General features: G+C 33.2%; 1 protein-coding gene across 1 annotated transcript in view; it reads right to left on the bottom strand.

Moving 5' to 3' along the window:
- The window catches only part of LOC136976256 (uncharacterized), a 37,853-nt gene that overhangs the window by 9,687 nt on the left and 14,822 nt on the right, over positions 1-13,344 (bottom strand). The gene's annotated exons all lie outside the window — the stretch shown is intronic.

Genomic DNA, 13,344 nt, shown 5'->3' with positions numbered 1-13,344 from the left:
GTCCAATGTATAACTCCAAAAGAATATGTAAGTACTGGAATGACATATGTGTTTATTGCTTTGACTGTATGTTTTGCATTTAACTGTGTTCTGAGAATAGCATTTAACCTACTTTTGTATTCTTTAATTAATCTTTGCTTTATTTGTGTATGTTCTGTTAGTTTGGCCTGTTGGAATCCTAAATACTTGTAAAATTCGCCCTCTTCCATGGATTCAATAACATCTCCATTTCCGAGCACAAAATCTTCTTTCTTCAGGATTCCTTTTTCTATGTGAAGTGTTTTGCATTTATCTAGGCCAAATTCCATTTGTATGTCCTTGGTGTATGAATGTGTGATTTGTAGGAGTTGATAAAGTTGTTTTTGTGTGGATGCATAAAGTTTTATGTCATCCATGTACATGAGATGTGACAGTGTAAACTGTGTTGTTTTTTCATGTCTGATATTGTAACCACATTGCGTGTTGTTTAACATGTTGGATAATGGGTTTAGGGCTAAGCAGAACCAGAGAGGACTCAAGGAATCTCCTTGAAAAATTCCTCGCCTAATGAATATTTGGATTGTTTGTATGGAAGTGTTACTAACCCTGAGATGTAGTGTTATTCTCCAGTGCTGCATAGTGTTTTGAAAGAATGCAATGAGTGATGGATGTATTTTGTACATGTGTAGAATATGTAGCAGCCAACTGTGTGGAATGCTGTCAAATGCTTTTCTGTAGTCTATATATGCCATGTGTATGTTTCTGTGTTTGCCGTAGAATGACTGAATCTATGAGTAACAGTTTCTTGCGTCCCGTGATTTCTACGGCAACTTTTTGTCTATTATTATTATTGTGTTGGGTTAAGTGATAGATACTCGGTTAACACCGGTGGCTGTGTACTATGCCGGACCAAAGTCAAGGCATAGTAACCAAAACAGAAATTAAAAGAAGTGTATCAGTGTGTGTGTCTGTATTCAGGAATTTTCTCACAATGTGACATGTATTCAATATAGTGGCCTTCTGTAGTGTGATGTATGTGTTTCTATTCAATTGTAATGTGCCCAGGCTTTTGTGTAGTGTGTGTGGTATGACACCTGTAGAGGAGAGAACAACAGGTACAATAAGCACCCTATCCATCCTCCACAGATGCCTTATTTCCTGGGCGAGTTCTGTGTACTTGCTAATTTTTTCGGTGCATGCGTTTTGTATATTGTGAGTGTTTGGAATGGATATGTCTATAATGTATGTGATTTTATTGTGTTTGTCAATGAGTGTGATGTCTGGTCTGTTGTGGTAAATTGTTTTATCTGTGATTATGGCTCTGTCGTAGTACATTTTGTGCGTGTTGTTTTCCAATACTGTCTGTGGAATGTATTTGTAGTATGGTTCGTGGATGTCTAATAATTTGTTTTAAAAAACTTTAAGTTAAAACCAAGTAGAAAAACTACTCTTTAAAATCCGACTTCGAGTGAGTTAAAAACAAATAAACGGAAACGAAAAGATGTTATACTTTTTTCATAACTTTATTGGTACTATTCCCCAAATGCATTTCGCCAAGCCTCATCAGTGGGTAAGTAGGTTCCGACAATCTCCGTTCCTTTTATGCTGGGTGATGTTTTCCCAGCATGCATCTATCTGCATACCGTCATTCAGGTTGATCAAATTTGCATATTCTTTTATACAAAAATGTTCTATTATTCTACGTTTTATACAATTTTCTTCTTTATACAATATTTTTATATTATTTCTATCGATATTACATAAATTATTTTTATAGTGTAGATACCACGGCGATTCTTCTCTTTTTAATCTTATTGCTGCCTCATGTTCTTTTAAACGTACTTCTAACTTCCTTCCGGTCTCCCCGACGTAAGATTTCGTTTGTGGACAAGTACAAGACAATTTATAAATCACACCTGCAACATCAAGTTTGTTTAACGTATTGGCATCATCTTTGTTTATAACATTAATTATATTTAACAATCTGTTTTTTTGTTTTGCCACAATACATATAGAATACTGTTTGAAAATTAATTTATATCTTTCATAAAGTTTATGTACATACGGAAATTTAACATATATAATATTTTCATTATGATTTTTTACGTTGTATCTGTAATCTACAAACTGATTGTACCACTTACATAATAAATTCTTTGGATAATCATTCAATAAATATTTTTTAAAAAGTTGTTTTATTTCTTTATCTATATCTTCTTGTAAGGATGTCCTGTTCACTATTTTTTTAAGGTCCATAGTAAAGACGTTTTTCTTAGTTTCTACGGGACAGTATGATTTGTAATTAATAGTCTTTTTTGTATTACATAATTTTTCGTACTTACGGAATAGCAGTCGGTTTTCCTTTCTTAATATAGTAATATCCAAGTAATTTAGTTCCTGATTTTGTTCTTCTTCACTGGTGAACTCTAAGTTGTTACTCAAACTGTTTGCATAGTTTTCGATATCTTGGGATGAAGTTATTTTTGAGTCATATATAATTAATATATCATCAACGTAACGTGCGTAGAAATTTATACCTGGAGCCTGTGATATATTTTCATCAATCGGTATCATGCAAATATCAGCCAGTTTTGGTCCGACAACCGATCCCATCGAGATTCCGTTCTTTTGTCGGTAAAAGTCTGTGTAAATTTTAAAATAATTATTTTTAAATATAAATTCAATAAAAATTAAAATATGTTCAGGTATATTATATCTGTTTAAAGTTTCTTTAATCATTTCTAGCGTTATTGATGGATACATGGATTTGATGTCTAAGCTCATAAGACAATGACTTTTTTTAATTTTACCTTTTAGTAGTCCATTAATTAATTCATCTGTGTTTTTTATGCTATATGGTGATCTGTCGATTTTCGTTACACGAGGTCTATATGGTGATCTGTCGATTTCGTTACGCGTGGAGTTAGAAGTACGTTTAAAAGAACATGAGGCAGCAATAAGATTAAAAAGAGAAGAATCGCCGTGGTATCTACACTATAAAAATAATTTATGTAATATCGATAGAAATAATATAAAAATATTGTATAAAGAAGAAAATTGTATAAAACGTAGAATAATAGAACATTTTTGTATAAAAGAATATGCAAATTTGATCAACCTGAATGACGGTATGCAGATAGATGCATGCTGGGAAAACATCACCCAGCATAAAAGGAACGGAGATTGTCGGAACCTACTTACCCACTGATGAGGCTTGGCGAAATGCATTTGGGGAATAGTACCAATAAAGTTATGAAAAAAGTATAACATCTTTTCGTTTCCGTTTATTTGTTTTTAACTCACTCGAAGTCGGATTTTAAAGAGTAGTTTTTCTACTTGGTTTTAACTTAAAGTTTTTTAAAATTGAATATTTTACCGATCCCATTGGTTTTTAAATTATCTAATAATTTGTGTTTCTTTGCAAGCTCTTGGTGTATTATATTTGCTACTTGATTATGTCTGTGTAGATAATCTGTCTGTGCCAGGAGCTTGCAACCAGAAGTGATGTGTTGTATAGTTTCTGGCATGATGTGACATTTTCTGCACGCGTCATTTGTGAGTGTTGTATCCTTGAGTATGTGTTTTCTGTATTATTATTATTATTATTATTATTATTATGTTGGGTTAAGTGAGAGATACTCGGTTAACACCGGTGGCTGTGTACTATGCCGGACCAAAGTCAAGGCATAGTAACCAAAACAGAAATTAAAGAAGTGTATCAGTGTGTGTGTCTGTATTCAGGAATTTTCTCACAATATGACATGTATTCAATATAGTGGCCTTCTGTAGTGTGATGTATATGTTTCTATTCAATTGTAATGTGCCCAGGCTTTTGTGTAGTGTGTGTGGTATGACACCTGTAGAGGAGAGAACAACAGGTACAATAAGCACCCTATCCATCCTCCAACAGATGCCTTATTTCCTGGGCGAGTTCTGTGTACTTGCTAATTTTTTTCGGTGCATGCGTTTTGTATATTGTGAGTGTTTGGAATGGATATGTCTATAATGTATGTGATTTTATTGTGTTTGTCAATGAGTGTGATGTCTGGTCTGTTGTGGTAAATTGTTTTATCTGTGATTATGGCTCTGTCGTAGTACATTTTGTGCGTGTTGTTTTCCAATACTGTCTGTGGAATGTATTTGTAGTATGGTTTGTGGATGTCTACTAATTTGTGTTTCTTTGCAAGCTCTTGGTGTATTATATTTGCTACTTGATTATGTCTGTGTAGATAATCTGTCTGTGCCAAGAGCTTGCAACCAGAGGTGATGTGTTGTATAGTTTCTGGCATGATGTGACATTTTCTGCATGTGTCATTTGTGAGTGTTGTATCTTTGAGTATGTGTTTTCTGTAGTTTTTAGTATTTATGACCTGATCCTGTATGGCATCATGAATCCTTCCGTCTCACCAAAGAGGCATCCCGTGCTAACCAGCTGTTTGACGCAGTTTTGTCAACAAAATCTGGGCCAGATCATAAGGATGCCTGCCATGGAGTGCTTTTCGAGCCCACGATTGCTTAATGGTGTCTGTGCTTTTTATATGTTGCGTTGTGTCCATATGATGTGAGTGTAAGTTTAATGGTGTGTTATTTGAGTTCTGCTAGAGTTACTGCTTTATGTAATTGTGATGCTTCTTGTTTTTTTGTAGAAAAACTCTCGCAGTGACTGTATTTGTTTGTAGTGAAGGTTAACTATGTCAATCAGGCCACGTCCGCCATCTTTACGTGGAAGGGTTAATCTTTCTGTGGCAGATTTTAGGATGATGTTGTTTATGCTTAGTAAGTGTTGTTCTTGTTTTCCTTTGGAGCTGCACACAGATCTTGTGCAACTCCAATGTATAACTCCAAAAGAATATGTAAGTACTGGAATGACATATGTGTTTATTGCTTTGACTGTATGTTTTGCATTTAACTGTGTTCTGAGAATAGCATTTAACCTACTTTTGTATTCTTTAATTAATCTTTGCTTTATTTGTGTATGTTCTGTTAGTTTGGCCTGTTGGAATCCTAAATACTTGTAAAATTCGCCCTCTTCCATGGATTCAATAACATCTCCATTTCCGAGCACAAAATCTTCTTTCTTCAGGATTCCTTTTTCTATGTGAAGTGTTTTGCATTTATCTAGGCCAAATTCCATTTGTATGTCCTTGTGTATGAATGTGTGATTTGTAGGAGTTGATAAAGTTGTTTTTGTGTGTGGATGCATAAAGTTTTATGTCATCCATGTACATGAGATGTGACAGTGTAAACTGTGTTGTTTTTTCATGTCTGATATTGTAACCACATTGCGTGTTGTTTAACATGTTGGATAATGGGTTTAGGGCTAAGCAGAACCAGAGAGGACTCAAGGAATCTCCTTGAAAAATTCCTCGCCTAATAAAAATTTGCTTTGTTTGTATGAAGTGTTACTAACCCTGAGATGTAGTGTTGTTCTCCAGTGCTGCATAGTGTTTTGAAAGAATGCAATGAGTGATGGATGTATTTTGTACATGTGTAGAATATGTAGCAGCCAACTATGTGGAACACTGTCGAATGCTTTTCTGTAGTCTATATATGCCATGTGTATGTTTCTGTGTTGTTTGTGTGCTTGCCGTAGAATGACTGAATCTTATGAGTAACTGTTCTTTGCATCCCCTGTGATTTCTACGGCAACCTTTTTGCTGTTCCGTTAGAATGTCGTGTTCTTCAACATGTTTGTATATTTTGTTTGCAATACAGGATGTCAATAATTTCTAGAGTGTTGGAAGACATGTAATTGGTCTGTATTGTGTGGGGTCTGTGGTATTGTTGTTTTTAGGTTTCATGTAGGTGATGCCCTGAGTAAGAAAATTTGGCATGTCTTGTGGATTGATGATTATGTGTGTTAGGTGTTTAGCTAGTTCCTGGTGCAGTGATGTGAACTTTTTGTACCAGAAATTGTGAATGTTGTCTACACCAGGTGTCTTCCAGTTGTGTGTTCTGTTAACAGTGTATTGGAAATCATGTATGCTTATTTCAACACAGGGCATAGTTGGTATGTTCTGCAAGTTTCTGTTCTCCTCCTCGATCCAGCCTGCATCAGCATTGTGCGTGTCAGCACTGGACCAAAGAGAAGACCAATATGTTGTGAGTTCTTCTTCTGTTGGTGTGCCACTGTGCTGTACATCAGTGTTTGCTTTGTTATTAATTTGTCTGTAAAAGAGTTTTTCGTTGTTTGTAAATAATTTATTTTGTTGTTTTCGTAGTGTACATGTTTTGTATCGTTTGAGTCTACGTGCTTTGGCAGCAAGTTTTTGTTTTAGTGTATCAATGTATTCTGTAATGTGTGTGTTGTGACGTTCATGTTTTGTGTGTGTTTTTATTTTCTTGAAAATGTTTTTGAGCTGTTTCCTTAATTTGGGTGATATGTTGTTTTAGTGTATTGTGTCAGCCTGCCTAATTGCTGTCTAATGTCATTTATTTTTTGTTTCTATTCTTCTCTGCCAGGCAGGCTTGTGATAGAATTGTGTTTTCTGTGTATTTGTCTGTGATTGTACTTTCAGTCCATGGTGTGTCACTACTGTGACTGCCCTAGCATAAACTAATGTATGAATGTCTGAGAGTGTAGAAATTGAATGAATGTAGTGTGGTAGTAAGTGAGTGTTTACATAATTTAGTGTTTTTCCTACTTCCTTCGACGTGTTGATTTTTGGTATTCGTGGTCTTTGTGTGGGATCTGTGCCTGTATATTTAGTGAGTGTTTCCTGAAATATAAGTGAGAGTGTATTAACTAAATCCATGTCTATGTTATCAGTGATGGATGAGGAAGTGTCTGTAGTATCATTAGTGGTAATTGTTGTATGTGTGTTATTATCAATGCTTGTTACTGGATTATCCTGACAGGTTACGTGATCTTCATTAATGTTAGATGTTTCTGTCTGTTGATGTATTTGATTTGCAACCTGTTGTTTGATAAGTTCGAGTGTTGTTTGTGGAATAAGGTTGTTGTGTATAATTGTTCTTTTTTGATCAACAACCCTTTGTTTGGTGACAGTGAGATGAGGATACTGTTGTGTGAATCTATGGTATAGTTGTTGTCTGTATGCTGTCATGTTTGTTTCGAGTTTTGTGATCGTGTAGTAAGTACGGATGATAAACTCATTCATTTCTACCGTCCATTTCATCCGTTGGCGTGGTTTTCCAGCCTTTGTGGTCTGTGGATGCATTGCCACAGAAACACCAAGGCTGGGTTGGTTCCTCACATCTGTTGAGGGCATTGCAGTAACCATGCTTGGGCCGGTGCTGCTTTTGCCACCGGTAACCAAGGGAGACTGTGGCCTATTTTTCGAACGTGAGCCTCTGCCTAACTCACGAACGCGGACCTTGTTAACCCGGGCGACGTCCGAGCCGGTATCACATTTAGATCTGGTTACTACCATGATACGTATCTCCACAGAATGTGGGTGTGTGGTCACTCTTAGCTTCATTTCTCCCCATAGACCTTACTGGCATGGGTGTCCCTACCAGGAGCTTGTGCTTCAGCCTGCATTGCCCTATGAATCAGTAAAATTACTGGGCTCTCCCACCACGACCAGGTGGTGACCATGGGAGAGTTATTATTATTATTATTATTATTATCAATCCATCTCGATTATATATATAGATATATCAAATAGGCAGATAGACGGACATTCTATGCAGTCTTTAGATATATTTTTCTTTTTCTTTATCTTAAAAAGTGTCAAAGATTAATAATATTTTAATTATTTTTCATCTATATCTATAAATGAGAATGTTTGTTTTGCTTGCTATACACGCCTATGCTTTTTGACCTATCGTTACGAAACTGAGCAGTTACTTTAACATACTTCGTACTTAGATAACGTTTTAATCCCAATCCAAAATATTGATTGTGTTTTCATATATCTATTAATTTATTTTTACATTGGATTTGATGCATCTACATGTAGCGTCATCTATTCGCAAAAAGAATTTTAAAAATAATAAACTAAATATAATTCGTATAAGAAACAGTATAATTAAAAATCAAATATTACAGTATATTCATTTACGGCGACAATGATATAGCGTGAAGTAGACGCTCTATATCAGGCTCGGCCAACCCAAATTGTTTCGCGCGTCACTTTGACCACGCGTAACATTACGGTGGGCCACAATTTAGGCAAACATGCTTTTAAAAAAGTAAAACAAATACAAAATGAATAATACTTTATTGTTATACTAAGAGTTCGTACTCGCACTTGCGCATTATAACAATGACACATGCAAATTTTCATTTATTTAATTGTTTTGGTATACACATAACGGGAAACAAAAGTTTTAATAGATATATAATATCGCTTAGCGGGCCACACAATTTAACGTGACGGGCCGCGGGTTGGCCAGGCCTGCTCTATATTATTACTTTGAAGAGTAGTATATGGCACTCACTTGTGCGGAATCAAAACTGTCGCACTTGGTGGTCGTGGTCGTGCATCGCCAACGGACTGGCCATGTACTGTACAGTTTTCCGGGTTTTCTGCAAGTTAGTAACATGAAAATAGAAATAAGTTTTCCATAAAACTCCTCTCGGCACATCGCCCACGTACGCCTTGCCGTAACCAAATAATCCAAACTAATTATAATCATTTATCTATAAACTTGCTATTTACGAGGACATACTTCCACGTAGTCTATGGGCATTCTGATAATTATCTTGAAATGTGTTTTACGACGTACGTTTTTGAAATTTACGATTAATAACGCCGGATGTAACAATGACTGCGAAAGGTACTTTATAACCCGAGCGTTACATCTTGTTGATTATACTTATTTGAACAAATACTTTTGTTTTGTATAACAGCTTTTATTTATTTATTCAAAAATACTCATAGAAAATTTATTTAAATAAAAGGAATAAATAGTAAACTTAAAATTAATGCATAGAACATATAATTCCTATTATTAAAATTATTATATAAATAAATATTTATGAATTAAAAAGAAGAAAAAAATTATCAAGAATTAAATAGCCCATAGAAAGTTTCAAAAAATATATAAGCTGTTTTTTACAAAAATATGTTTGGAAAGCAAGTTTAAAAATTATAAGGAAGAAACGATAAATTTTTATATAAATAGTATAAATGGAGTAAATCATTTATTGTTATTATATAAGGTTAGTTTGATATTTCCAGATTATTAATATTTTTTATTTTGTTGTTGATATTCATATTTTGCATGACATGAGTTGAATGCGCGACTGCAAAATATTCACATAAAATTATTTTATTCGTGACAAAATACATCTTCACTTATCAATGACAGTGTAAATAAGATTCTAAATCAGTTCAATTTTGGCAAGGCCATTTATACAGAGAACCAACAAGGTCATTTGAAGCATATTCCGGAGGCAGAAAGATCTCCAAATTTAATCTTTAATATCAAAAGAATTATAAGAAAAATAAATAAATTATTATTCGATTACAGTGAAGTGACCGAATCAGAAACAGTTCGCAGTTGTTCCAAACCGGTTTTAACAGTTAACAGAGATATATTTATTTAAATTATTTTAACTTACTTTTGGTTCACCCTCTATATCAGAAAATTTGAGAATGATAAAATGTGAGCATATATTGGGTTGTTCGGAAAGTAATTTCGTGTTTTTATTACTAGAGGAATTGGATGTATTTTTACCAGCCAATTTTATTTTAAACCACATTTTCATTATATACTTCGACAGCTGACATTTTAAGGCTTATTTGTAAAAAATTTTGTTTGATTCTGTACAATTGTTTTTTTTTCGGTGCCCTATCAAATTTGGAAAATCGAAAGCATCATTTTCGGCATATTTTGCTTTTTTATAACTAAAAAACAAAATGCTGTTCAAACAAGAAAAAAACTTGTGGTACATGTTTGGAGAGATGTGTTGAGAGAAAGACAGTGCCAAAACTGGTTTACAAAATTGCGTTCTGGCAATTTTAATATCGAAGATACATCACATTCTGGATGGCCATTTGAAGCCAATGAAAACAAAATAGAGGTACTGATTGAAGCAATCTGTCGTATAACAACACGTGAAATCACTAAGAGATTAAATCTGTTAAATTGAACCGTTTATTATTACTTAAAACGAATTGGTTTCATTTCAAAGCTCGATATATGGGTTCACACGTTATTAAAGAGAGATGCTCTCTATGGTGGGATTTTAAAGAAATTTGTTTTTGAGCTTTTACCAGACAATTTAACAATTGATTCGAAAGTGTACTGCCATCGAGTAAACAAATTGAGTAATATCATCAAACAGAAAAGGCCAGAATTGATCAACAAACAAAGTGTAGTGTTTTACCATGATAATGCCAAATTTCACACAAGTTTGGTAACTCGTCAGAAACTGTTATAGCTTAGATGGGATGTGTTATCACACTAACCATATTCGCCAGATCGGGCACACTCAGATTATTACTTGTTCCAGTCTATACAAATTTTTTTAACTGTAAGTTATTTACTTAAAATGACAATGTCAAAAATCACTTGGATCAGTTTTTTGTAAACAACGATCAAAATTTTTATGAATCATGCTACTACCAGAAACAATGACAACGGGTATTTGACCCAAATGGTCAATATATAATTCAATAAAATATTTATTTATTATAAGAATATTGCGATTATTTTTCTATGGAAAAAACGAAATTACTTTCCGAACAATCCAATAATTTAAATTTATGTGAATAAATTATTTTAAAGAAACTTTTTTAGAAAAAATGTTTATTAAAATACTGAATAAATTCATAACTGATGATTATTAGGAACCAATTTGTGTTTTGCAAGTCAAATTTACATTATCCGTCTGATCATTTACATTAGAAAGTTAAAAATAGGATTTCCATTTTATATAATAATGATGGACTTAAAGAAAACATATAACAAGAACGAGTAAACAGAGTGAATGCAAAGCTGAATTAAATAATTTAGACTACAAATTTATCCTTAATAACTACCCAAAACATTTATTAACGAATTGGCATGCACAATACTATAAAAATAGATTTAATATAAAAAATAAAAAAGATACTAATTACAAAACTTTTCCTTACGTTACTGAAAATATATATGATAATTGTTCTAAATTCCTTAAAAAGGATAATATAGTTTTGGCCCATCTTTGACCAATAAAACATCACAGCAAATACATAAGGCAACAAACCAAAGTAATATTAATAAATGGAAAAAACGGGATTAGTTTACAAAATTAATTGTAATTGCCAATATCCGAAATACTACATAGGTGAAACTGGGCGGACGTTGGAATCGCGTATTAAGGAACATGAAGCAGCAATACGGTTGAAATATGATGCCTCCCCGTGGTTTACCCACATAAAAAATAGCAAGTGCCAAATAGACAGGAATAATACCAAAATTTTACACTATGAAGAAAATATCTATAAACGTAAATTTAAAGAGCATGTAGAAATAATAAAATATAATAGTAATAATAATAATAATTTAGTAAATACTGTATATCAAATGGAATACAGATCGACCAACAATGGTATAACCTGATAGAGGGCGCAACATGCCAGTAGTTTATATTAATAGAATCACATTGTCGTAGACGGGAGAAAACTGTACCGAAGGGATCATTTCAAATGTGTATAACATATGTAGTGATTTTTAAAGAAATGTGTAAGGTTTTAAAACATTTTTATGGAAGGTCTGTACGTATGTATAATTGATTGTTTAAAACTTTTGAAATTTATATTTAAAATAGGCTAGAACGTTAATTAGATGTTATACTTTTATAATTATTTGTGTAGTATTGCTGTAGTGCACTGTTGCAATGGAAAAAAATCGTATTTTTTAAGGCAATGTGAACAAAACCCGAAACTACTGTATAGGTGTAAAAGGAGTGTATGAAGAATTTAAGGTATTGGAAAAACGGTTTTTTAAAGTGTTTCTTGTTTTGGTTAATGTTACCTATGGTAGCGAAGTCGGCGACGGGGAAATTCTAGACTGCGATGGGAAAATTCTTTTTCCCTACATTCTACACGGCGACGGGGAAATTTTTTCTACTCTACGTTCGACGTGGGCGCGTTCCCTGTAACCTCGAAACGGAGTCGCGAGATTATCGGAGGTGATTCAAACTCCTTCGATAATCTCGAACGACGGCAATTATGCAAATTTTATTTAACGTAGTTTTTCATATCACTTCCTCATTTTGTATATTAATCATTCGACAGGAAACCTCGACTTATTCAACGAAGACACCTTTTACACTCCAAATTACTGTAATTTAATTGTCGTAATCTTAATTTTTCAAGGTTATATACATTTATTACACGGGTGCAATTAAAACAGAGTGAGAATAAAAAAGCCAATCAGCAGATAAGTAAGTAGAAATATTGTGTAATCGGCGCCATCAGTATAATATAAATTAATAAAAGAAAAGTTAAATAAGCGTATGAAACGTTCAATAAAACCGTTATATAACCTAAGTTATAAAACGAACCTGTTATATAAAGAAATGTGTTAATTTTAGCAAGAGTAAATTGGCGATCGACATCGGTGCAGGAAATTATAAACCCATTTTTTTTCAAAATACTTAAAACCAAATTATTTATTGTATTTTTATTCGTATTTGAGTGTAAAAATAAATAAATAAATAAATTTTATATATATATGCATTTGAATTCATTTTTTATAACTACTACGAGTTTATTTAATTTCACAAAAATATTGATTTGCGAGGGATTAAAAATTTTTTTTAAATAAAGAAAAAAAAAGACTTATCCATGTACAGTACATAGCACGGTCATTTGAGAAGTTTGACAAGCACTGGTCGTATTTAAAGCATTCTAGAATAATGGCCATATTGGATCCTCGTCTCTGTATTTCACTATGGTTAAGCAATTTTGATGCCCTCTATTTTTAGATATGTCTTCCGTAGTGTCTTCTAAGCAGTTAGATTGATTAATTAATGCGTAGTTTTAGCGTATTATAAATATATATAAGAGACCGTAATTGCGCCATTAACAGCGGGTCTGGCACAAAATGGGGTCTACCAATTCGCACTAGGACTTATGTACCCACGAAAAAATTATGGTAGTCTGGCTTAGGACCGAACCCGAATTCTCTTGTGTAACATTTAAGAAGCCATGTAAAAGAAGAAAACATAAAGTAAAAATTTATTCAATGATTAAATATACTGAAATTGGGCATATTATCTCAAAGAATTAGGCCAGTAAACGATAAGATTCACTAAAGGTATTTTAATTGTCTCAATACTTTCTCGAGAACTTTAGTATTATATTTAAGTGGTTGTTAAAACAATTCAAATTAACTTAATAGAATTAAATTAGAAAACAAAATTCACGTAGAACATAACAAAATTCGAGGCAAGGTCATAAAATC

This window comes from Centruroides vittatus, unplaced genomic scaffold, assembly GCF_030686945.1.
Source record: "Centruroides vittatus isolate TY-2023 unplaced genomic scaffold, ASM3068694v2 contig_4, whole genome shotgun sequence".
In the NCBI taxonomy this organism is placed as follows: domain Eukaryota; kingdom Metazoa; phylum Arthropoda; class Arachnida; order Scorpiones; family Buthidae; genus Centruroides; species Centruroides vittatus.
Note: the sequence above shows the minus strand (reverse complement) of the source record. Positions and strands in the feature narration are given on the sequence as shown.